Source organism: Amblyomma mixtum, chromosome 3, assembly GCF_055824585.1.
Source record: "Amblyomma mixtum isolate Tamu chromosome 3, ASM5582458v1, whole genome shotgun sequence".
NCBI classification, from domain to species: domain Eukaryota; kingdom Metazoa; phylum Arthropoda; class Arachnida; order Ixodida; family Ixodidae; genus Amblyomma; species Amblyomma mixtum.
In genome coordinates this window covers 140990011-141012774 of record NC_143014.1, presented here as the reverse complement: position 1 = coordinate 141012774, position 22764 = coordinate 140990011, and the positions used below count along the sequence as shown (strand labels likewise).

Here is a 22764-nt window from a genome sequence, read left to right as displayed (position 1 = left end):
ACTGTTAATGCTTATGAATTGTAACTGTTTATTTGTTTGTTTCTTTGTATTTCTTATTTTTATTTTTTTTCCTACTCCTCTCTGTAACGCCTGACCGGCCTTGAGAGTAATAAAATGAAATGAAATGAAAACATTTCCTATCGGCGGCAGGCCGAGACACAGGTACGACTGCTCCTTTTAAGGAAGAGCACGCGAGAGCGCGCCGGCAGATCCGATCGAAGCGCTAGTAAGGGATTTCAGTAAGGCCTACGAGTACTGTACACCTGGTAAGTACGGGCATAGCGAGAGTACTTATACGCTTCTGCTCTTTGGCGAATGCTGCCAAACCTCTGCCGCACGACAAGCCTTTAGTAAAGTGTAGCCCCAAATTCTTCGCAAACATTACGCCAACGCCTGCTGCGAAGAAGACGTCTTGGTTAAGACTTAATATTAAGGATAAAACAAAGAACAAAGAGGCCCTGAAAGGAGCTCCGGCTCTGCTTCTTATTTCTGTCCTTCTCCTCCTTCCTATTTCTCTCCATTTTTTTTAATTTCTCTTTTCTCTATATCGAGCGGCAGCATGTAGTAGAGGCCCGCGCACAGCTCTATTTACAATCGCGGTGTGCGCTTCACCATTTCGTTCTTGCACTGGCCTTTCTGGAGCTTCTGAAGTGAAGCACAGAATAACCACAGTGTCTAAAGCCCTTGCTCTTCTGTTTACGGCTAGAGTTTTCTTCTTTTAGTTTGGACTTGATTTCAACTTTATACTCAAATGTAGCCTACTGCCGACCGACGTATCAGGCCATCTGAACACGCATTCACTGCTCATATTCAGCAACCTTGAATACGCGCACCCGTTCGAAGACAGCATGCAGCCTCCCTGTCCAGTGTGCTACTGAAATCAACGCCCAAAAACGCTGTTACGCGCTTACCGAAGCTCTACCGGGCATCTCGAAAAAGGCTTCTTTTTGCGGGCTCTGTAGGTAGATATCGAGGCTGTTTCCACTGCCGGCCTTTCATACGATATATTTTCTTTATCAGAAACTACGGACAAGAATAAGGAAATGACAGCTGTGAATTGCTTGTACTCTTGCCGTCCTTGCGTTCGCGGCGGAGACGGGCCTACTTTCTCTGTCATATCATGCCATTTTCTTTTCTCCTTTTCTTTTGTTCACAGCGATATTAACACACCCGGCTTGTCAAATCGCCGCAAAGTTGAGGAGTGTCGGACCACTTTGCCAGCCGGTAGAGCAAATGTAGCACGCAACCGCTCCAAAGCCATAAAAGTGAGGCCGCGTTATGCTCCAACAGAGCAGAAGTAAATGTCGCCCGAGGAATATGATATAGTATATATAAAACGGAAGGGACAGAGATGATAAAAGGGATTGGAGCGGGTAACAAATCAAAAGGAAGGTCAGGTGCCCGGAGGCTAGAGCGGCAGCGAACCAAGCGCGGTGCCCAAAAAGCTCCCCGCGTCCCCCAGCCTCCATGGGGCAGTCGGAGACGGTGCCCGCTCCAAGGGGGAGCCGCAAAACGCGTCCACCCACTATCGATCGTCCGGAGATCGGAAGCGGGCACTCTCATCTCTCGCCGCGGCGGCGACGCGATTCCGGGGGCGACCACGCGCTGACTCATGCCGGCAGCGACCCGAGGCACGCACCGCCCCGCCTCTCCTGCGTCTATGGTTCACGTCCGCGTGAAGTTCCGTTCAGTACGACGGATGGCACGGACGCGGTCGCACACGACGGCGATAACACTTGTCGGCTGGGCCCGGCGCCCAAGTGCCGACTGGCTTCTTTCGGGGGTGTTGGCCGGGTTGTGCAGGTCGTCCAGTTCCGGACGTCCGGATTGCCGCGGTGTGGCTCATCGGGAGCTTTTTGTGGTCCCTTCTCGCAATCTGCTTGTCCTCTCACAAGGTGAATTTATGAGCCGCAGTAACTTGTAAACGGCGGCCCCGCTGTGCCGTCTCCGAACAAATCGCTATGGCATGCAGTAGTACTGCGCACGCACTAACACGTACAGCTCGCAGACGGCTCAGTAAAAAGCGTACAACTCAGTCTGCGTTCCGCGATGCTGGTCTTCTTGAAGTCGGTCGTCACTCCTGTTTCGTACAAGCTACCTGCAGAGGTGGCAAAACCTACAGCGACCCGCTTGTTCGAAGTTCAGGAGAGGCAAGAGAAAACTTCCCTCGGCTTTCAACGCCTGAACCAAGTTCTCTCGGAAAGGAAATCCATGTCTGTCGTAACTCCTACTCTTGGGGCTTCGTCTCAGCTATGCACGAAACTTTTCGGGCCTTTCCACGCACTTTCCCCGCGCACATAGTGCGAATCACAGGGCCAACGCTAGCCATGGAGTTACACTGTGAGCCATCATTTCGAGCTCTGTAATCATGCGCGGGGAAGTCGCGAGATAATTAAGAGGGAGCGACGCTGTGCGCTCACTTCCTCGAGATAACCATCGATCTTAGGAACCAAATGAGCACTGAAAAAAAAAAAAGGCAAGGAAGAGGAGGCTACTTGTCATTTCTCCCCCGTGAGGGTGCACCAAGTCGTCGCATACTCGCGCGGACAAGAACGCCACCTAGGGGTTAGGAAGCGAGAGATCAGCCGCAGCCGAAGCACCCCGGTCGCACGCACCCCGCCTCGTCGAGAAGAAAAATGGTGACGCCCCGCAGAATGAGAGGACAGTGGGGAGAGGGAAAAAGCGCGATTTGTGGGGCCCATTGCTTTGACGCAACCGATGGATACGATATCATGGCCGTTATAATGCGAGTACGGAAGAACTCGCGCATTAAATTCTCCCACGCGAGTCACCACGCGCTGTCCGATCAACTCAGACATTCGGATATTCCCTCCTTCTGCTTTAGTGAGAAAGCCGAGCGTTTTTTGTTTGTTTCAAACGTTAAATCTATGCAGCGCGTGGGTGATGTCACTGAACTCACTGAACTCACTGAACTCACTGAACTCACTAGTTTTTCTACCAGTTCGCGCATAAGCGGCGCCACGATCAGGATGATTTTATCGTTTCAACTCACTATTTCCGTCCAGCCCTTCTGAACACTGTCGGCAAAATTGTCTGTGCAAGAGAACAGGTCTCTGCCCATTCGGGACAACCAGCAACATCACAACCGAGGTTTACGAGACCCGGTTCTAACTTCCCAAATGCTGCGCGCTTTTAATGAGACGGAGGACATAATTCCTCGTTTGTTTAAAGATAGAAAACCGGGAAGGAGACATGGTACACGTTACCAGCTCCCGAATATTAAAAAAAAAATACTGACGGTTTAGCATTGCTAAGCACGGAATATTGAGCGAAAGCGGGTTTTTGCAGGCGAGATTGATGCGTCCACTGACCCAGGGAGCCAGTTGTGCGCCTTTCCTTTCGGCAAAGTCAACGGGCGCTACAACGTTGTCAACGCCAGAGCCAATAAACCTAGTGAAAGCCGGCGACCCATTTGTTTTGTTTGGTTTGGTTCTTATGGAAATGAAAGGGCGCAGTAACTGTCACATCATGGTGGACACCCGAACGGCGCCGTAAGGGAAGAAAGGAAAGTCTGAGTGAAAGAAGAAAGACGAAAAGGAAAATTGGTTTTTGAGGAAAGGAAATGGCGCAGAATCTGTCTCACATTTCGGTGGACACCTGAACCGCGCCTTAAGGGAAGGGATAAAAAAGGAAATGAGAGAAGATATATCACATGGCTGCCCCACCTCCACCGCTCCTCTACTTGAAAGACAAATTGCGGCGCCGATGACCTTATTGGCTTGGCTAGGCCAGTAAAGCTTTCGCTTTAAAACCACGCCATCTTCGCTGGAATCCCACGAACGCACCTGTCCTCGTATAGTCCAGGGTTGAACATCATAGCTGCCCGAAGTCAGTGCTCGCTACGAATATTAGTAGAGTGAAGAAAAAAAGGGAAAAGTCAGTTTTCTCCATGAATTTATGGTTACATTCAGGTAGAAAGAAGATGACGAAACCTCGCTTTCTTTATTTCCTTTCCTTGTGCTTCGGTAGCAGTTTTTATGACTTTGCCCACCACATACCTTAGTAATAATGGAATAATTACTCGTTAATATCCACAAAAGCGTGACTATACGGCTACAAAGGAAAACCATACAGCTTCAACAGAAACTTCGTAATTGAATTGAAGAAACAATTCATCCTGGTCCGGGGTTCGAACCTGGAACCAACATTTCACAGAAGCAGTCGGTCTACCAAGTTCACTAATCGGGATGGCAAGAATATGGTACGGCGAGAACAAACTGATAAACAAACTCGATGTGAGAACTATCTTGGTCCAATGTTTAGGGGAATGCTCCAAGGTGCAGTACTCCACCTTGGGCGATTTCCCTAAACATTGGACCACATACGGTTTACAGACTGCACTAACATTAAAAGCAATGTTCCTTCATTCTTGAGCAATATTTTATTATAAAACAAGAAAGAAAAAAAATATTGGTGAATACTTGTCACCTCCTCTACCGCGCGTGTGCTGCGAACAATCAAGCAAAAGAAATTGCCTCGATGTGCAACGTCATTTCAACAAACAATAAAGAAATAAAGAGAGAGAGAAAGAAAGAAAGAAAGAAAGAAAGGAAGAAAGAAAGAGAGAAAGAAAGAAACAAACAAACAAACAAAGAAAGGAAGAAAGAAAGAAAGAAAGAAAGAAAGAAAGAAAGAAAGAAAGAAAGAAAGAAAGAAAGAAAAAAGAAAGAAAGAAGAAAGGAGGAAGAAAGAAAGAAAGAAAGAAAGAAAGAAAGAAAGAAAGAAAGAAAGAAAGAAAGAAAGAAAGAAAGAAAGAAAGAAAGAAAGAAAGAAAGAAAGAAAGAAAGAAAGAAAGAAAGAGAGAGAGAAGAAACCAACGCGTCAGTGGAAAATTCCACGAGACATCTTCTCTTCATTTTTCTCCCGCAAGAAGTTTGACTTCCCATCACATTTCGTGCCCTGTGGGAAAACGAACGATAGCCAGGAGAGCGTGAAGCGTCATCCTACCAACCGCGGCACGAACGTCGCCTATCGTGCGCCGAATGCTCCGCGGAATAGCTCCGTCGCAGCATTCGATCCCTGCTGACCTTTCTATACATATATAAGAGCTCTCTCGTATCGCAGGTTCTGCCCATCATCTGTGACCTGACGTCTGATGCGGTGAAGCCGGCCCCGCTGCTTAAACGCGGTGACATAGCCAAATTTTCACGACGTGCCCCGGGGACGCCGAATTTCGTCCGTTTAAGCGGAGAGAGCGAGGAAAAGGAGGGGTACACCTGTCCTTCTTTGCGTAAGTTCCTGAAATGCGTAGCCCGAAAACGGCACGTAAGCCATTACAGAACGTTTAAGTTGAGGGATTTTACTGAACATGATTAGTAAGGCCGAGTTTTATATGTGTCTGCTTCATCCGCTACAGCCAGCGACAGAGTTCTGAAAAATGTCGGTACGCTGGTTTCGATTTCCTCCTTTCCTATCTTCTCCACCCCCCTTCTTTTTTGTTTCGTTCCTTACACGACAAAAGGCATACAAAAAAGAAAGCAGAAAAATGTCCTCTATGAGGCTCATTCTTGTACAATATTACACATCCAACTTCAGAAGATCCCTAGCGTTCCGCCTTACTACTTAATCGGCGGGTTTCGCTTCGTTCCCGCACGCCGCGTCTAGTGTCCGTCTTTAGCGTGAGCCGTCTGAAAATGGAGAAGAACGACGGGGTGGACGTCTCTCTGGCTGACGTCGCCACGTCCGATCGGGACGTTATCGCAAGTTGCTGCCCAAGCCGCGAGCCGCCTTTCTCGGCTGCGCCCAGGGGGTTGGAAAAAAAAAAGCCCAGTATAGAAGCCGGGAATAAAAGGAAGAGCTCGTCGCCGCCCCTTGCTCTCTCTCTCTCTCGGGGCAGTCGGGGCTGGGAAGCCGAACGTCGCCCCCCGCAGCATGATTAAGGGTGCACACAAAGGGCGCGCTGGCCGAGAGAAAAAGCGCGCGCCACCCTCTCTCAAACAGGCCGTGATCGACTTCCACAGCCCCCGGGGCTTAGCGCCAACGCTATCTTCCCCGGGGTGCGTAGTTGTGCCATTTATTTTATTTTTGGTATTCTCATATTTATTCTTCCTCATCCCACACACCTTTTTTTTTTTTTTGCGTGCGCGTGTGCATCAAGACAGCAACAAAAAAGGATTATCTTTCTTTTTTTTTTCTAATCCTGGCCGCAAATGGCCGCCCAGTTTCTGTCGTCGAGACGATCAGGAAGACCAGCGAGCTAATTCTTAGGCTACTCAGGTAGAACGTCAGGTTTTATTCTTTCTCTGTGTTTTCAGCTAGCTGGATTGCTTTCATTCTTTCCTTTTTTTCTTTCTTTCCACAACGCCGGTATACTACCAGCAATGTTCTCAACTATTCTGTTAATATAAATCTGCATGACTGACTCGCTTCAGTGTTCAGTGCGCGGCGCCTAGAGATTCAGCAATATAAAAAAAAAATGCGCCGCATCGGCGCACGATAAAGGCTGCAGATCACTCCATGCAGTTGTCACTCGTTGTTCGCTGAAAATGATGGATCACCCCGCACAATGTCCGCCGAAGAGTCGGAACTGACGCTGCCATGAAAGAAAAAAAAAACTACCTCTCCGAGAGGCCCTTCCTACCACATATCGACATTGAAGAGACTGGAGCTCTGGCGAGGAGCTTGGTTTAATATTGCACGACGCTTTCTTTGAAGATATGAGGTGCACGGTGGGGTACTGTCGCACACTGCATGCTCCATGACTTGATGCGGCTGTTCTCAGTAGCGGGACAGTCAGACAGGGAACACATACGAGAAGAATTTCACGTTTGCCACTAAAATGAAGGATTGGGGATCATGACGTATAATGTCGGCTCTTAGTTTTATGCGCACTACGACGCCCTAATTCAACGTATATATTTCGTCCAGTTCTTGCATTCAATTATTCGACAGTGCCGGTTTCCAAGATGCCACAAGATATTTAAGTAGGGTGTTGCCTCTCAGTTATATGCTATCTACAGCGCCCCGATTCAACGTCTGTATTTCGCCCAGTTCTCATATTTGACCTTCTTGCGATGCCTGAACATGAAACGCGATATCCAGACAAATCATTTCCATCGCTAGTAATAGCTTACTAGACTGGTGGATAGACTAACATCTTCAGTTTTCATAAAAGACGAAGAAAAAAAACTGGCATAACTGGAGCGTTAAAAACCTAATAACATTCAAAGTAGTCTTCTTGGGACTACACGCACTTGTCCTAGCAGTGCTGCAATTTTTGGAAGTATTCCGAAAAGGCCCCTTTCGGAATGGAGTTTAGCTCAGCTGTCGTTGCAGCCATAGTGTCCTCTCTTGTCTGATATCGCGCTCCTTTGAATGGCCTCTTGATTTTGGGAAACAGCCAGAAGTCGCAAGGGGCCATATCAGGAGAGGAAGGAGTCTGCTGAACTACAGGAGTCTGGTTTTTCGCCAGAAAAGTCTGAATCATGTGCGTGGATTGTGAAGGAACATTGTCGTGATAGATGCGCCAATTTCCTCTTGACCTCAACTCCGGTCTCTTGCGCCCAACAGCACCACGTAGGCGACGGAGGACATCCCTGTAGTACTCTGTGGTCATTGTTTGACCATGTGGGGTGCGTACTCGTGGTGTGCCACACAGAGGGAGTCAAAGAAAGCAGTCAGCATCATTTTGACATTGCTGCGCACTTGGCGGGCCTTCTTTGGTCTTGGTGACGTGGAATGCTTCCACTGTGACGACTGGATTTGGTTTCCGGGTCGTACCCGTACACCCAAGACTCGTCACCAGTGATTATGGTGTCGGTGAAGTCGGGGTCACTGTTTATAGAATCCAGCATGTCCTGTGAGACTTCAGCACGAAGCCGCTTTTCCTCCATCGTGAGCAGCTTCGGCACGAATTTCGGCGCAACTCTCTCCATGGCCAAATCTTCGGTGATAATAGAATGTGCAGAAAAATTGCTGATGTCTACCTCTTCCGCAATTTCTCGGATAGTCACACGACGGTCCCGCATCACCGCAGCGTTCACTTCGGCAATGACCTGGTCGTTTCGGCATGTTGATGGCCGACCGGAGCGTGGATCTCTCTCCACCGATGTGCGGCCGTCTTTAAACCAGTTGTACCACTGCTTAATCTGTGTGCTGCTCATAGCACCGTCTACGAAAGCCGTTTGAATATTACGAATGGTTTCCACTTGGCTGTCGCCCAGTTTCTGGCAAAATTTGATGCAGTAGCGCTGCTCTTGTCACTCCGCCATTTTTCTTGCAATAAAAAACCGACGAGAGCACTCCGTACTGCCTCACTCAAACGCTGCGTTCCAGCGACTGACGCTATCGGCAGGCGGGAAAAAATTCGTGCATGCGCACGAAGGTTCAAGGTCAGCTGATACAAACGCGCTTGTTTCATATCCCTCAGGTGTTCGCAAAAAGAAATAAAGTCGGATATTTTTCTAACAGACCTCGTATAGCTAATAATTAAATATCTGCAAACAACTGCTACCAAGCTATCATAGCTTGTGATCGCGAGTAAAATATGCGGCAGTCGAATGGGCGAAGCAAAAATTTTAATCTCTACTGTGCTTCAACTTAATCATCGTTTATTCTAGAGTCTGAAAGCGCGCCGATTTTCGTCTAGTGTTCACTGTCGTATATATTGGCACTGTCGGCTTTACGGCCTACAAGTTGCTTTATTTTTCTTTAAGTGAACATTTTTAACAGCTCTCCGCCCATATTCGTTTTTCTTTTTCTTTTTTTCGTTTTGTCACAGAACCTGCGAGAATAAACTTGCCGTCCCGATGAGGCTTCTCTGGTTCTTTGGGAGGTGGGGGTTCCTTTACCTTTGTTTTCATTCTTCCCGGCACAAGGCAGCGAGAGAGAGATGTGACGTAGCCGGCTGTAACTTCATGCGCTTACACTTATTACACAGCTAGCCTTCGCGCCCGGAGTAATGAAACGCCTCCCATAGATTGAGCCATGTCTCGCTGTTCGTCGTGCCAACGACAGTTCCAACTTTTGCCATCACGCAAGAACCCTAACTGGGGCCCGTAAAACCCTGTGGGAGTGCTTGTCTTTCTCCTGCTCGTTCTCTGTCCGGCTCCCAGTGGGATGGGCCGGTAAAAGAAGAAGAAAAAAGAAAGAAAAGATATAGTGTGCGACACATCCCGCCGGGCTTCCCGGCCCGGCAGCCGCAGGCTCCGATCCCCTAATTTCTTGCGGCGGGCTTTCCGCTCGGAGCGGAGCCCCTGGCCAGCACTGCAGCCCGGCGCCTTCTTATTCTCTTTTGAGCCCGCAACCCACCAGCCCCGTCGGCAGTTCTCTCTCCTCCCCGCCACAACGGGTGCTTCGACGCAGTGCAGCTTGTGTGCAGTGCGGTGAAACAGCAGCGCACTCATCAGGGCACCAATCAGGAGAAGCGAATGCATTCGTTGTAGCTCTGTTGGACTTGCACTGCCTGGTGCCCCCTGCTTCCCATTTTAGTTGCTTATATATATATATATATATATATATATATATATATATATATATATATATATATATATATATATATATATATATATATATATATATATATATATATAAGCAACTAAAATGAGAGAGAGAGAGAGAGAGAGAGAGAGAGAGAGAGAGGTGTTCCCCAGTGTTCCTTCTGTCTGCAGAAATACCCCAGTGCGAATGGAGTGCCTGTGCAGGCAAAATGGCGGACGCCAGGCTTTGGTCTTGTGGAGCAACGAACGCTATATATAAACAGTGCCTCACCACTAATTCGCCAGCTTCTGCATATTTTTCTGCCTCTGTGCTGATGCAAGTGAAGTGAAATTGAGCCTTGCCCTTGCCGAATAAATAACACATCGTCACCGAGCCAAATACACAAGACAAAAGCTTCGCACTCAATTAGCTCGCAGGACAATATTTTAAGAAGTAGCACTGTTCAAAGTGTCCTTCGTTTCGCCACTGATTTGAAGCGGAGACTTCCAAAAGCAGTGAGCGTGCATTTCGTGGCACGGGCATAATGAAACGCGCCGGCGGAATCGTTCGAGGCAGCAGCGCTGCATGCAAGTGCACCTTCAGTGTCCTGCAACCGTCTCGAAGCAGGACGGTTTCGGGGCCCGGCAAAGCGAGGCGGTGGGGAGGACGCACCGTGTTCTGGGCGCGGCTGCTCTCTTTCTGTCCTCCGAGGACGATAGGCGGTGGCCCGTTTCTCTTAATTACGACAAGGGAGCGACGCCGCGCGACGCGACGGTGAGCCCAGCATTCTCCGCCGCCCGCCCTGGCGTTATGCTCCCTCTCGAGGCCCACTCTTATAGCACACGGATTCCCGCTCTTGAAGCGCGCATCTCGATGCTTCGCGAAAGCCCGTGCCCTGTCGGCGATTGTATGTACGACCAAGTCATTACCACTAGTTTCGGACGGCGGCAAAGAAAAGCTGTATGAAGTAGACGAGGCTAGTTAGCCATCACATTGAGGCGAGTTTGTTCAGCATCGACTGCAGGTCGATAAATTCACCCACCGTCTGCTTTCGGGCCAAGGTGCATTCGCGATAAGGCGTATGTGAGACGCACATACGCACGAAGGTAAACTAATGGGCGCGTGTAAGTTTTTATCGCAGACGGCATACAAGAAAGCGAGTCTTCAGCGCACATGGGCTGTCGTAACAAGAGCGTATCTCTTTGCTTGGTCTCGTCTGCTATACATTCATGGTGATTATTATATTGGCACGGCCAGAACTAGTCTTCCTAGAATCGCATGTACCTATTCCATACTTTGCATACCAAACAAGACCATTGCCCTTTCAATTAGCTATGTTAAGGAGTCACTTCCCACCCAATGTTTATTTTTTTCCCGAGTGCCCGCCAGTCTGAAGCACCCTGTTCAGAACTTGCGAACTGCCTCATTACTTTCCAAGACCTGTCGCATGGAGCCTGATTTTGTTACCGTCGTTCTGGGCTCTAATAACGCCTCTATATTAACCAGTTTGAGGCTAGCTGGTTAATATTAAAGGCGACAAATTTTGGCAATGCAACTTAAGTGTTTCCTTCCCCATCGTTCTCCGCGAATTTAACGAACACAGCAGCTTCTGCTTTTTTTACACGGTCCCTGTCCGTCATCGACACGTGCGGCGCTTATTAAGGGAAGTTCCGTTTTTCTGGAATTTCGAATATTTTCGAATACTTAATCTTGAATACTCGCTAACCCTCTCCAGGAGATGCTCACTATTCCTGCAGTATACACGATTCGGACCCTTGTAGTCGTCCCATATTCACTTTACTTCACATTCTTTACGTTCTTTTTTTTTTTTCATTTCCTTTCCATCCCTACATGATTGAAAATGCACTTTCCTCGCCCCACAGCCCAACAGTGCCGCTCTGGCGACCCCTGTGGTGGCCGGCGCAATACGACGCCTTCAGCCGCGCTGAGCCGAGGGCGATGCACCCGTCGCGACACGGTGGTGCGAGTGCGCACGCTCGTTTCCTTCAAACTGTCCCCAGCTGTGTCCCAGCGTCACCGCAATCACTCAGACGCCTCAGAAAAGGCCGCCCGCTGCCCTCCGGACGGATAGAGATATGGAACGCGCACACTTGCGCCGGCCACGCAGTGCTGCGGACGCAGGCCTGACGCGGCGGCCGCCTTAATCGCGCGCGCAGCCGCGCCTCCCCGGACGCGAACACTGCGCTGCGGACAATTGCCCCGCGAGTAATCAACGCGCGAGGCCGGACCGCATTTAATTGCCCCCCTCCCCCCGCACATTCAATGGCTGCGCCAGACGCGACGCGCGGTAGGAGAAGAGAGGGAGACGGGAACCCAGTGCTGGCCCTCCCGATGGAAGCCCGAGCGTGCGAGCGCGTTCTGGAGAGAGGTTGCGTCCCCGGCAGTGATGAAATATAACGGCCGCGAAAGATTGCACTTGGCTCCGGGGGTGAAACAGGTCGCCGGGAATAGGCTGGCGGCTCTATGGGAAGCTCGAGAAGGAGGGCCCAGGCTGGAGTAAGCTGTAACGAGCTGGAAAGGCATATAGGCATTGAAATTCGGGACGGCTGCGGCGGATAATGAGGACGAAATCAAACAAAGGCCGGGCGGACAAGCTGGCGCAAAGTGTTTGCCGGACAAATTCTCGGGAGGATGGAGGCGCCAAGCCGCCCCGCTGCCTCAAGTGCGCGCGCTTTCACTAAAGGTCTTATCGCACCGTGTTGAGAAGAAGCCCGCTTTGAGAGAGGCGTGCCTTTTCCTGCCTCGCTCGAAATCCCGGAAGATGAAAAGCGCGCGTTTAAGGCTGTTCTTGCTGTCTTCTAGGCACACCATAGCACGCATGAAGCACGTTTGCGGTGTTTTACGAGGTACGGACCGGACTTAATAGGCACAGTGAGATGATACGTCTTTAACGTTCTGACTGTTCAGAACGTCTTGACGGTAAAGCGTGAACTTGAAGCATTAATCGCGAAGGAAGCAATGGACAAACAGTACCCGCTCGTACGCTTTGTGAACAGGTTTCCTTCAGCATTTCTTCACGCTTACGTTGCGCGACATTGCTTGCAACGTAGATATGTCTTGTGTAAGCATTACAAAGACCACCTCTCTCCTGCTGGCGGACATTATATATTATTGGCACATATGTACTCGAAGGTGTCCCTAACGTCACCACATCACGTTCATATTTTCCGCACTAGGCTTTGCGCACGTGTTCATTATCAGCGGCTTGCATCTTGAGAAGCTGCACTACGAGCGCGATTGTCGTCTAGTGCTCGTCATGAAGGCAGAAAAAGAAAAAGACCAACCAGCGCAAAATCACATCATTTGGAGCACTCAAGGAGGTGGTTCACCTGAAGAAGGAAGAGCGAGATGGAGATGGGATCGAAGTCTTCAGCAGTCTCACACTGGATTTTGGCGCGCTATAGTTAAATAACCACGGGTAATGGCTCATTCACCGAAAAGAGGGCGACAAATAATCTGTATACACAACTTTTCGTCGGGGTAGGTCTGCGTTAATCACTTTAGCACTAGCCTCGACATTGCGCAAGAGACGTCAATTAAGTAATCTGATGACGTGTAATAAGATGTGAAGAAAATATTTAGCTTCTCATCTACTGCCGTCATGAATGTGAGAAAAAAAAAGATCATCACGTGGTGGGTGAGCTAGACGGCTGCTCAAGTAACTGAGGCATGGTGCATTCAAAGCGGAATTAAGCAAAATCTTTCAGTCATGCGGGGAACACAATCCGCACCTATCCTGATATGGTGCACTCTTCCGTCCTAGATTGTTCGGCATCGTGGCGACATTTACCGCGTTGCTTTCACAGGGCTGACAGCCATCTACTGCTGCATGCGGTAAACACGGTAACAAGGTTAGTTATGCGCCGTGTCCTGGAAGAACTTTGAGCGAGATGAAATATGCAGATATGTATGCTCACGCGGTGCAGGGAGCACACTCGCATAAAGACGAACGCTTGATAACGCGAACTTCAACTATTACCTTAGAACTACGATGACTCACGTATACGCCTACGCTATTCTCTGTGCTGCTTCTATATACTGAGCTAACATCTGCTGTAGTTTGATCGCGAGCTTCGCGAACAAGCGCCTATTCTGCAGAGTGTTTTCTCGGTTCATTTTTCTGTCTTCTTTTCTGTCCGTACTTTAGCTCCTGTTGTACGTTTCACTCTACCTTTTCTTTGTTGAGCCTCACACTACCGGTCTCCCCCCCTCCCCTCTCTCTCTTTTTCCCCAGTATAGCAGGCGTGCGTCAGCGCCTTCATTTCTCAACTTACGCTTTGCACCACCGCGATCGAAAAAAAAAGTAAAAAAGAAAGCTGCCCGAAGGAGACGGGCCGAGTTGTTGAGACGGAGGGTGCGCCGCAGAAATTGTCAGCAGGAATGGAAACCTCCGGCAGCTGAAAAGAACTCGGTATCTATCGGTCCAGCTACCCGCATTCTCGCAGCTCTAGACAGAGGGAAGAGAGACAAACGCCAAGAAGAAAGGTATAACAGCTGTGGAATACACGTCTCAGGCCGAGGACGTACATTCGCCATGGATTCGAGCACGCAACGCCCACAGCGGCTTCAATGAAAGGAGCGCCAAGGGGCGCAAGGAAGAAGGTCCGCACACGCGGCTGAAGAAAAAAATGGGAGAGGAAAAAGAAAGACGGGCCATTGGGGAAATAAAGCGCTACAATAGCCATTTCTTCCTCCCTTCCTGCTCGGTCCCAACAAGTACCTTTCGGCAGAGGCTTTTGAACCGCCCAGCAAATAGACGCAGGCGCGAGAGCACCAGTAAAAAGGAAGAACTCTCGCATTTGGGGGCGCGTGCCACTCTCCGCACAACGGCCTTTTTTCTCCGCGACGTAAAGTTTTCACGCATTCACGGAAGGCGAGTCTATACAGTATGTATATACGCTCCATGCGACTGCAGAAAAGACGGGCGAGAACCGGAGAAAACAAAAGAAGAAAAAAAGCGCAAACGCCAAGTATAGCACGCCCTCTGCTCACTTCGTAGCGATCCCTGATGGAGAAGAAAACTGCACGAAACTTCCAAAAGGGTTATCAAGTGGCTGCGAATGTTATCTATAAAAAGAGGGAGGAACAAAAAAGAAAGAAGTAAGAGAAAGACGAAATAGAGTGCGGGGAGGAAGAGGAAAATGCAGCAATGGGGCTTTTCACGTCCGAGTCCATTATTTGTTTTTTTTTTGTTTTGTTTTTCGGCTTTGCCGTTTTCACGCGTCCAGGCGAAAAAGAGAAGAAGCGACGCCGGGCTCTCTCTCGGAGCCATTTCGATTGTTGCCCGCTCCTCGCCAAAGTGCGCCGTCGTAGCCATCCTCCCAACCCTCCTTCTCTCATTCGTCAAGAATGTTGCCGGCTGCCCGCGTCCTTGTCGGCCCCCTCGGTTCGTAGGGAAACGTCCGCTCCTTTTCGCCGGAGTGCATTTACAAGAGGTGTATACATTTACGTCGGGAGCGCCGGCAGAAACGCCCGCTATCTATTTATCTATACATTCAACCATTCGTCTATCGAGAGCTGCTGGAGAGATTATACTGCGTTCTCTCTCCGCTCTCCTCCGGTTCCAACTCCTTCTTACCCCATCCGCCTATTCGTGAAGGCCGCGCTTCACTTCTACAGCTCTTTTCCCTCGTTCCCCTCCCATCTCGGGCTGTGTTCGCCGCCTCTTTCATTCGTTATAGTGCGCCACGGCAGTTTCTTCTCTTTCGCTGACGCGTCCTAGGCGCAAGTTTACGCCTTTTTATACATTCCTCCGCTGATCAGAGAGCCGATACACACAGCAGAATCCCCTCTTTGGCGAGGTACACTTTTTTGAAGGAATTTCCAGGTCAGCTTTTCTTTCGCTCGCTGACGCTCGCAAGAACGGAGAAAGGCAGTGCGGTGTCAAGGAGGAAATAAAGAGTCCAGCGCCTATGTACGTCCGGCGCTGACCGGGACCCGGGCCCAGGCGAGTCCATGCAAACGGGAAACACACCGCTCGCAGCCCCCCAAAATCGTGCCAAGCAAGATGGCGGCCACAAATCCCCGTCCTGTTTTATAAGGCTCCCCAAGATTAATAATACCCCTTAAGCGCGTGCGCGCTGACTCGCTCTCTGCGAGAACGCGAAGCGCTTATTCTCGGACCGGCAGCATATCGTTCGTTGAGAGCGAGCGCGCTTCTTTTCTTCTTTTCTTTTTTTTTTCAGGATGAGAACGAAGAGGAGGGCGCATGGGCAGTTCTTTCTTGTTCGCAACGACTCGCGCGCGTCGTGCAGAGCCCTTCTTAATTCTTTGGGCCTGCCCCGATTCCTCCTCCCAACCCGATCCGCTCTCCACCGCCCGTGCTGCTTCTCCTGCGGGCTGCCGTCCTTCCTGCCACTTATTTTTTCCTTACCGTTTCATCTTTTTTCTCCCAGCGACCACGGAACAATCCAAACGAGATTTCTGCGCCGCCTCAGCCGTACAAGTGCCAGCCACTGCGGTCCGCGCTCGAGAAGGAGGAACCCGGGGCCGCCGACGCCGAGCGCACGCACCGAGAGCGGCGGGAAAGCGCTTCCCCCTCGCAAGGTGCATGAATAATTCTTGCTCCCTTAGCCCGAAGGGGAAAGAAGGCGCACACCTAAGTGCGAGGCGCTTATGCGTCTTGTTTCGGCTGCTCATTAACATGTGTAACAGCGCGTATCGCCTAACCGGATACATATCCGCACCCGGTGCGCCGCCAGCAAGATCCAAAACGTGCTGACCAAGGTTTTTAACGCGAGCCCCGCGGTACGCGCGCGCGTGCTGGCGCATCTCTCGCGCGCTGCTCTCGTGTCGCGCACTGGGCCGCCTGATTAATAGTCGGCCGCCGGTGAGTCGCTGCTCCCTAAGCCGATTACACTAAGGCACTTTCCGTGCGCTGCTGCTGCTGCCGCAGTGCCGCGCCCCTTGCGGGCAAGGCACCGGCACCTACGCCTTTTTCTTTCCAGGTGGGCGGAGCGGAGCCCAGGTGCTCGCTTTCGGCAGCTCTCCCTCTCTATCGCTCTCTCGGGACCGGCGTGCGTACGTGTTTGTGTATGTGCGCAAGTGCGTGCGTGCTTTCTCAGCACTTCAAGGAATGAAAAAAAAAAGATCCGTTTCTTCCTTTCATCCCGTTCAGCGCTGCCTTCATGCAGCTCAGCGGCTCGATCGCGAAATAAGTCTGCTGCGAAGCGCAATATCGAGAAGCGTTTTTTTCATGCGGCAGACTGAGGAAGAGCAGCTGAACCGCTAGTGCTCCCGTATCAACAAACGGCGCACGTTTCGCGCGAGCCTATACACACGGATGGGGTTACACTGCATCGCCGCTGCCTAAGAAAACCTTTAGTTTATGTAAGGCGCTCTAAAGTTGGCGCACTCACGCTAGTCCGGCTGTGCCGCTCCTTCTCTTTGATCTTTCTCACTACGTGCATTTACCGCTACCCGCTTCATTTAAGCGGGGGGAAAAAGTAGAAAGAAAGAGGGAGATCGAAACGGGGCTTCAGTGTGGCGCACTTCCTCGAGACGCGTAATTCATGAACCGGGTTTTTCTGTGTGCTCTGCTTCTCCTCCTTCTGTTACAGGTCTGCTGACGGCTTTCGCACTGTTTATGCTAGCCCTGCGCTGCGAGGGTCCTCCGCTAACTTGTTAACAGTTTGCGGTAGAAGAGTCCGGCAGCGTACACTACAGGTGGGCGCTGCTTCCAGCGTCTATTCTGTTTGCAACGTTGGTGCAGACTAATAAGACTCCACGCACACGGAATGTACGCGGGAGCCGAGGACCAACGAGCACATTTACGGTTATGAGCTCCAAATGCGTCGCCAACTTCAGGTATTAATAGAATATTTGATTTACACGGCATCCTCTGCGCGCCTCCCTTGAAGCCAATTTTCTCGCGAACATCAAGTGCTCACTCTCATATTTTTCTCTCTCGGTCTTCTTCTTCTTCTTCCCTCTCCCTCTGATTCCTTTGCGCAAGGAACTAATGTGTAAAGGGGGAGTGGCAGGGAGTGGGAGGGTTCCACTTGACAGCGCTGGCCTCACTTGGGCGGTTTCCGCTTCATGGCTTGGCATGTTCTTAAATTTAGCATCAAGTTTGGAGTCTTGTGGCTTCTGAGTTTTGTTTTGCTTGTCGACTCTCCGCGTCCCGTGTTTTCGTATGCATTAAAGTTTAATCCTGAAAAGTAACAAACTTTCCGAACTCTCCATCTTATTGCATGCAGCTCCCATCACCTACGTCACTGCTCCTAGACAAATCACGAGTCTATCCACATCTCTGAAATGCTGCAGAAACTTACTTAAGGAGCCTCTTCTCGGCCCCTGGGCAGGGGTCCGGACCGAGATGTCGCTTAGGCGAACTTTGGCGGGTTAGCCGGCGTTTTGCGACATGTAGAGTTCGGTCTGTGCTATACTGTGGCCGATTTGTTGTAAATAACTCTTGTAAACAAAGTGTGCATAATGTTCGATTACGAAAAATCTCATCCTGTTCTGCAATACGCTCCGGACAACATCCTGTACTTCGAAGCCACCACCGCCGAGAGTGAAACAACGAGTGCGCAGAGTGCCTTAATGTAATCTATTCATCGTACGCAATATATCAGGCGTTTCAGGGAAGGTGGTCACTAATTTTTAAAAATAGGGTTTTTGAGGTAAAGGACAGCTTTTTACAGCATTGTAATACTATTGTTCGCGGACAACAAAAAACAGACGAATCATGTTAACTTGGTTAACTATATTCTAATAGTGAACTTTTTAACTACTACCGATAGACACCTGAGTACAATTAGAGACTTGCAGCCAGCCGTTAGTAACAGCCATATCAGAAAAAATAAAGCGCCAAACAGGACAGCACAGAAGAAGAGACGACGAGACATGCGCTACTTACAACCATTTACTGAAACCAGAAGCGGCTGAATACATGTATATAGCCATGAGGGGAGGGAAGTGGAGTGAACGAATAACAGGTGTATGATCACGCGCGGGATCATGGATAAGACGGGGTAGAAACACATATGATTCAACGATTTCTACACTTATCTGAGAACAGAGTTTCATTCCTATGGATTATCAAAGATCGGGCTCTAACGCATGCTCTTCCACTTTGGCTGACCTGGTGCGCCTCGATCAGTTCACGCACGACCTTTTCTTTACTTCTGATTATAATACTAGTATCGTTAAGCCTAGGTTCACATTTCTTCTGTCCTTCCTTCCCGCAGTCCTTGCAGTAATGTAGCAAGCGTGAGCCCGTTTGGCCGATCTACTCTTTTGTTTGTTTTTGTTTTATGGGGTTTAACGTCCCAAAGCGACTAAGGCTATGAGAGACGCCGTAGTGGAGGGCTCCGGAAATTTCGACCACCTGGGGTTCTTTAACGTGCACTGACATCGCACAGTACACGGGCCTCGAATTTCTCCAAAGAAATTCAACCGCCGCGGCCGGGATCGAACCCGCGTCTTTCGGGACAGCAGCCGAGCACCATAGCCACTGAGCCACCGCGGCGGCAATCTACTCTTTCCAACATGTCAGCGGAATACGATAAACAACCCCAGCGACACACTTCACCAAAGGATCAGCATGTTTCGTTTTGCACTCTTTCTTTGTATCTTTCAGTATCAGTCATGTGGCATAGTGATGCAAGTTTCCGGGGGCAGAAAACACCGCAGGAACTTATTTTACAGCCACACGTTTTAGGTTATGAGTCACTTTGTGGGAATAAAGGGATAGCAACCGGTCCACTCTTCTTTACAGAGACTTCACCTTCCTCGCTGTTTCTGTTTCTTTTACTTTCTTTTCTTATTTTCTTGAGAAAAGCCTCAGTAACTGAACTTAAAACCAAGGGTGGAAAGTCCACCTGTCTCAACTTGCGTATCTGTCCATCACAGCTTTCCTGCATCTAATGACTGCACGACTTTTTGAGTGCGGGTTTCAAGGCACATTGTGGCAATCGCGCGTTTCGAAGTTTTTGAGTGAGTCTAATCGCAAGGCGACACTACCTTACGGGCACGGGGACGATACATTCAGCAAGCACCTTCGTCTGTTAGGGTTATGTCAATATCCAAAAACTGTAAACGATTTTCTTTCGCGAGCTCGTGAGTAAGATCCAAACCTCTGGCATGTTGTCTAAAATCAGACAAAACTCTATGCAGAGTTTTTGAGTAGGCGAAGGGTGATTATTTGGTCAATATAATTAAAAAGTCTTCCACGTACCTAAAAGCCTTGAGTATTTTACCCTCGTCAAACGCCTCGGATAAAGTCCTGTCCCCCTAAAGAAAAGTGTTGCCCAACACCGGAGCCACGCACGAGCAAATACATGTTCCTTTCTTTTGCACATATAACTGGTCTTGAAAAGACACAGCAGTAGAACACAAATCAAACTCATATAGTGCCATGAAGTTATCTACGGAAATGCCAGCGGTATTCTGGAAAGATACCGGGCCGTTCTCTTCAGTGCAAGACAAAACGGTTTCCTACAACTCTTTCTGTGGAATGGGGTAAAAGAAATCAACAACATCCACTGAAAAAAGGTGATCTATTGACTTGTTCTCGCGTAAACACTCAATGACTTCAAGGCTGTTCCAGACACTGTACGGATCTTCTACAGTCGAAGTAGTTTGCTACGTAAGAAGGTAGCGGATAACTTTTTCGCCAGGCACCTCTTTCACTGACTCTGAAAGGGACATCTTCTTTGTGTGTTTTTAAGATAAAAAACACATCCAAACTGGAACGCTTACAGTCACGAATACCATTTGCGACCTTGTGCAAACTAGTCTTCACATAAAAAAATTGTTTGACTTTTTTACCTTTCCTTGTTTCATTTTTATTGCCTTGAAATTCTTGTGCATAGCTTCTATCGTTTTTTCGTTGAACATGCTTGAAGGCATGGCGACGAAGCCTCCTCCTTTGTCGGCCTGCAAGAGTCGAAGGTGATTGTCCTTGAAGAAGTTGACGACACGTTTTGCTGGAGTCCTAGGGTGGTGTTTGTTGTTAGGCACCATCCTGATGAGGGTATCAACATCGTCCAGCAAGCACATTTGCTTGTCCTCTGGGTCGGCTTTGCTGGAAATTCTTCCATTCAGGGAAAGAAGCTCATGCTCCGGGATCCTAGGCTCGACGCTGTACTTGGGACCCTTCTTCAGAACAACACCGATTCCTTCCGGGACGTACGCTCCACCAAGAGTGCCTTACTCATCATCATCATCAGCCTGACTACGCCCACTGCAGGGCAGATGCCTCTCCCATTTCCCTCCAATTAATCCTGTCCTTTGCCAGTTGCGGCCACCGTATCCCTGCAAACTTCTTAATCTCATCCGCTGACGTAACTTTCTGCCGCCCCCTGCTACGTTTGCCTTCTCTTGGAATCCACTTCGTTACCCTTAAGGACCACCGGTTATCTTGCCTTCGCATTACATGCCCTGCCCAAGCCCATTTCTTCCTCTTGGCTTCGACTAGGACGTCATTAACCCGCGTTTGTTCCCTCACCCACTCCGCCTGCTTCCGATCTCTTAACGTTACACCTATCACCTACTACCGTCATGGTATTCCTTGCCACCTTTTGGTAACCCAGGAAGAGTCTTTTGCCACAAGAATTCTGTGGTCTGGGCTGGTAGTTTCCGCAGGGACTGTAGCTTCATGCCGGCGATGCTGACTGGGTCCAGGCGAAACAAATGAGGTGAAGCCAGTCGTAGAACAGGCGAACCTGTCGCCATAGTTCCGAGTTTAGAATCCTGCAAACTCTTTTTACATGTCTAAGAGAGGGGCTGGCGAAAACAAATAATTGGATGAACTCACGAGGCACGAGTCCCTTCTTGACGCAGTATCCGACAACCCTCGCGCGGCACGTCGCAAGTGCGATATGGCTGATCACCGTGTTTTACAGCAACGTGTTTTAAAGCCATATCAGCTTTTAGAATTTCGAAAACGCGATTACCCTCGTTGCTGTGGCGCAACTAATTTTGGCTACCGACATAAGTGAAACAGCGCGAAAGAAGAAGCCCGAAGGCGAAACGAAGAAGGGACAGGAAAGAGCGCTGCTCATGCTAAATTACATCCGCGAGAAGCATGCAGGCAAAGCATCCCCTCCAGTGCACGTAACTAGTCGAAATATCCCATTTTTGTCGAGCCACAGCGCCGATGGTAATCGCGTTTTCGAAATTCTAAATACTGATATGGCTATTACTAACGGCCGGCTACAAATCTCTAATCAGAGTCTACCGCTAATAGTCAAAAAGTTAACTATTAGAATTAGTTAATCACTTTAGTAGTTAACATAATTCGCCTGTTTTCGACGTCCGAAAACAATGGTATTACTATACCGCAATAAGCTTCCCTTTACCTCAAAAACCCTATTTTTAAAAATTAGTGATCACCTTCGCTGAAACACCTGGTATATAGCATATGGTTCAGTATTAAGGAGGAACCACTAAGGTGGGGAAGATTTGTAATTAGGTGAGGTGGTGGTCCCGGGTTCGAATCCCGGACCAGAGCGATTTTTTTTTTCTCAACTACGAAATCTCTGTGAAAGCTGTATAGCTTTCATTTGTAGCCATATGGCTGCTCTTGGGTGGATGTGAATGGCTATTTACTTCATTATCAGAAATCTGTTCTACCTTGAGTGTTTTCCCCTTAAACATTGAACTAACACTGTTCCCACTTCGAGTTGTTGAGCAATTCGCTCTCACCCTACCATATATTATCCATCTCAGTTAGCTCAGTTAGTACAGCCACTGCCCGGTAAGGTGGTGGGCCCAGGTTCGAACTTCGTACCAGTACAAATTTTTCTTCAACTGGATGAATTTTCTGCTCTTCGGCGGAAGCAAGTGGGTAATTAATCACCTATTGTAATGCAATATATGTATTCATCGGCTTGCCGTCACGTAACAATATCAAATATAGCCAAAAGACGACCTGATCAATGCCATTAATCATGTCGTGCTGCTACACAAAATCACCGACATGCGTTTATTGACGGCTATATCCTTCACGCTCTACTGATGCAACAAAGACGCGCATACAGGCGACAAATCAGCAAAGCGCTGCAGAAGCCAGCCGCTTCCTCATCCAATTACTCATGCGTGCGCGACGAATGCCGACTCATACCAGCGAATACGTAATCACGCTTCACAAACTCGAATTCGTCTGTAAGTTACTATCCGGTTTTGTACGTACTGTGCCCGTATATTGTTATTTCAGAAAACCTAATTCGTCCGCCGACGCCGAAGTGAGGCGAAACCTTCACGTGCGGGCTGTGCGACACAAGGCCTTGCGCCTTTCGAAGCAGCTATCTGCATTCGCTCGGAATTTAAAGCGCAGTGAGGAAGTCTGCTAAAAAAAAA

The 22764-nt window shown here is 49.2% G+C and overlaps 1 protein-coding gene across 2 annotated transcripts in view; it reads right to left on the bottom strand.

The window, feature by feature from the left end:
• The window catches only part of LOC149352176 (follistatin-related protein 5-like), a 321346-nt gene that overhangs the window by 256155 nt on the left and 42427 nt on the right, over nt 1-22764 (bottom strand). The gene's annotated exons all lie outside the window — the stretch shown is intronic.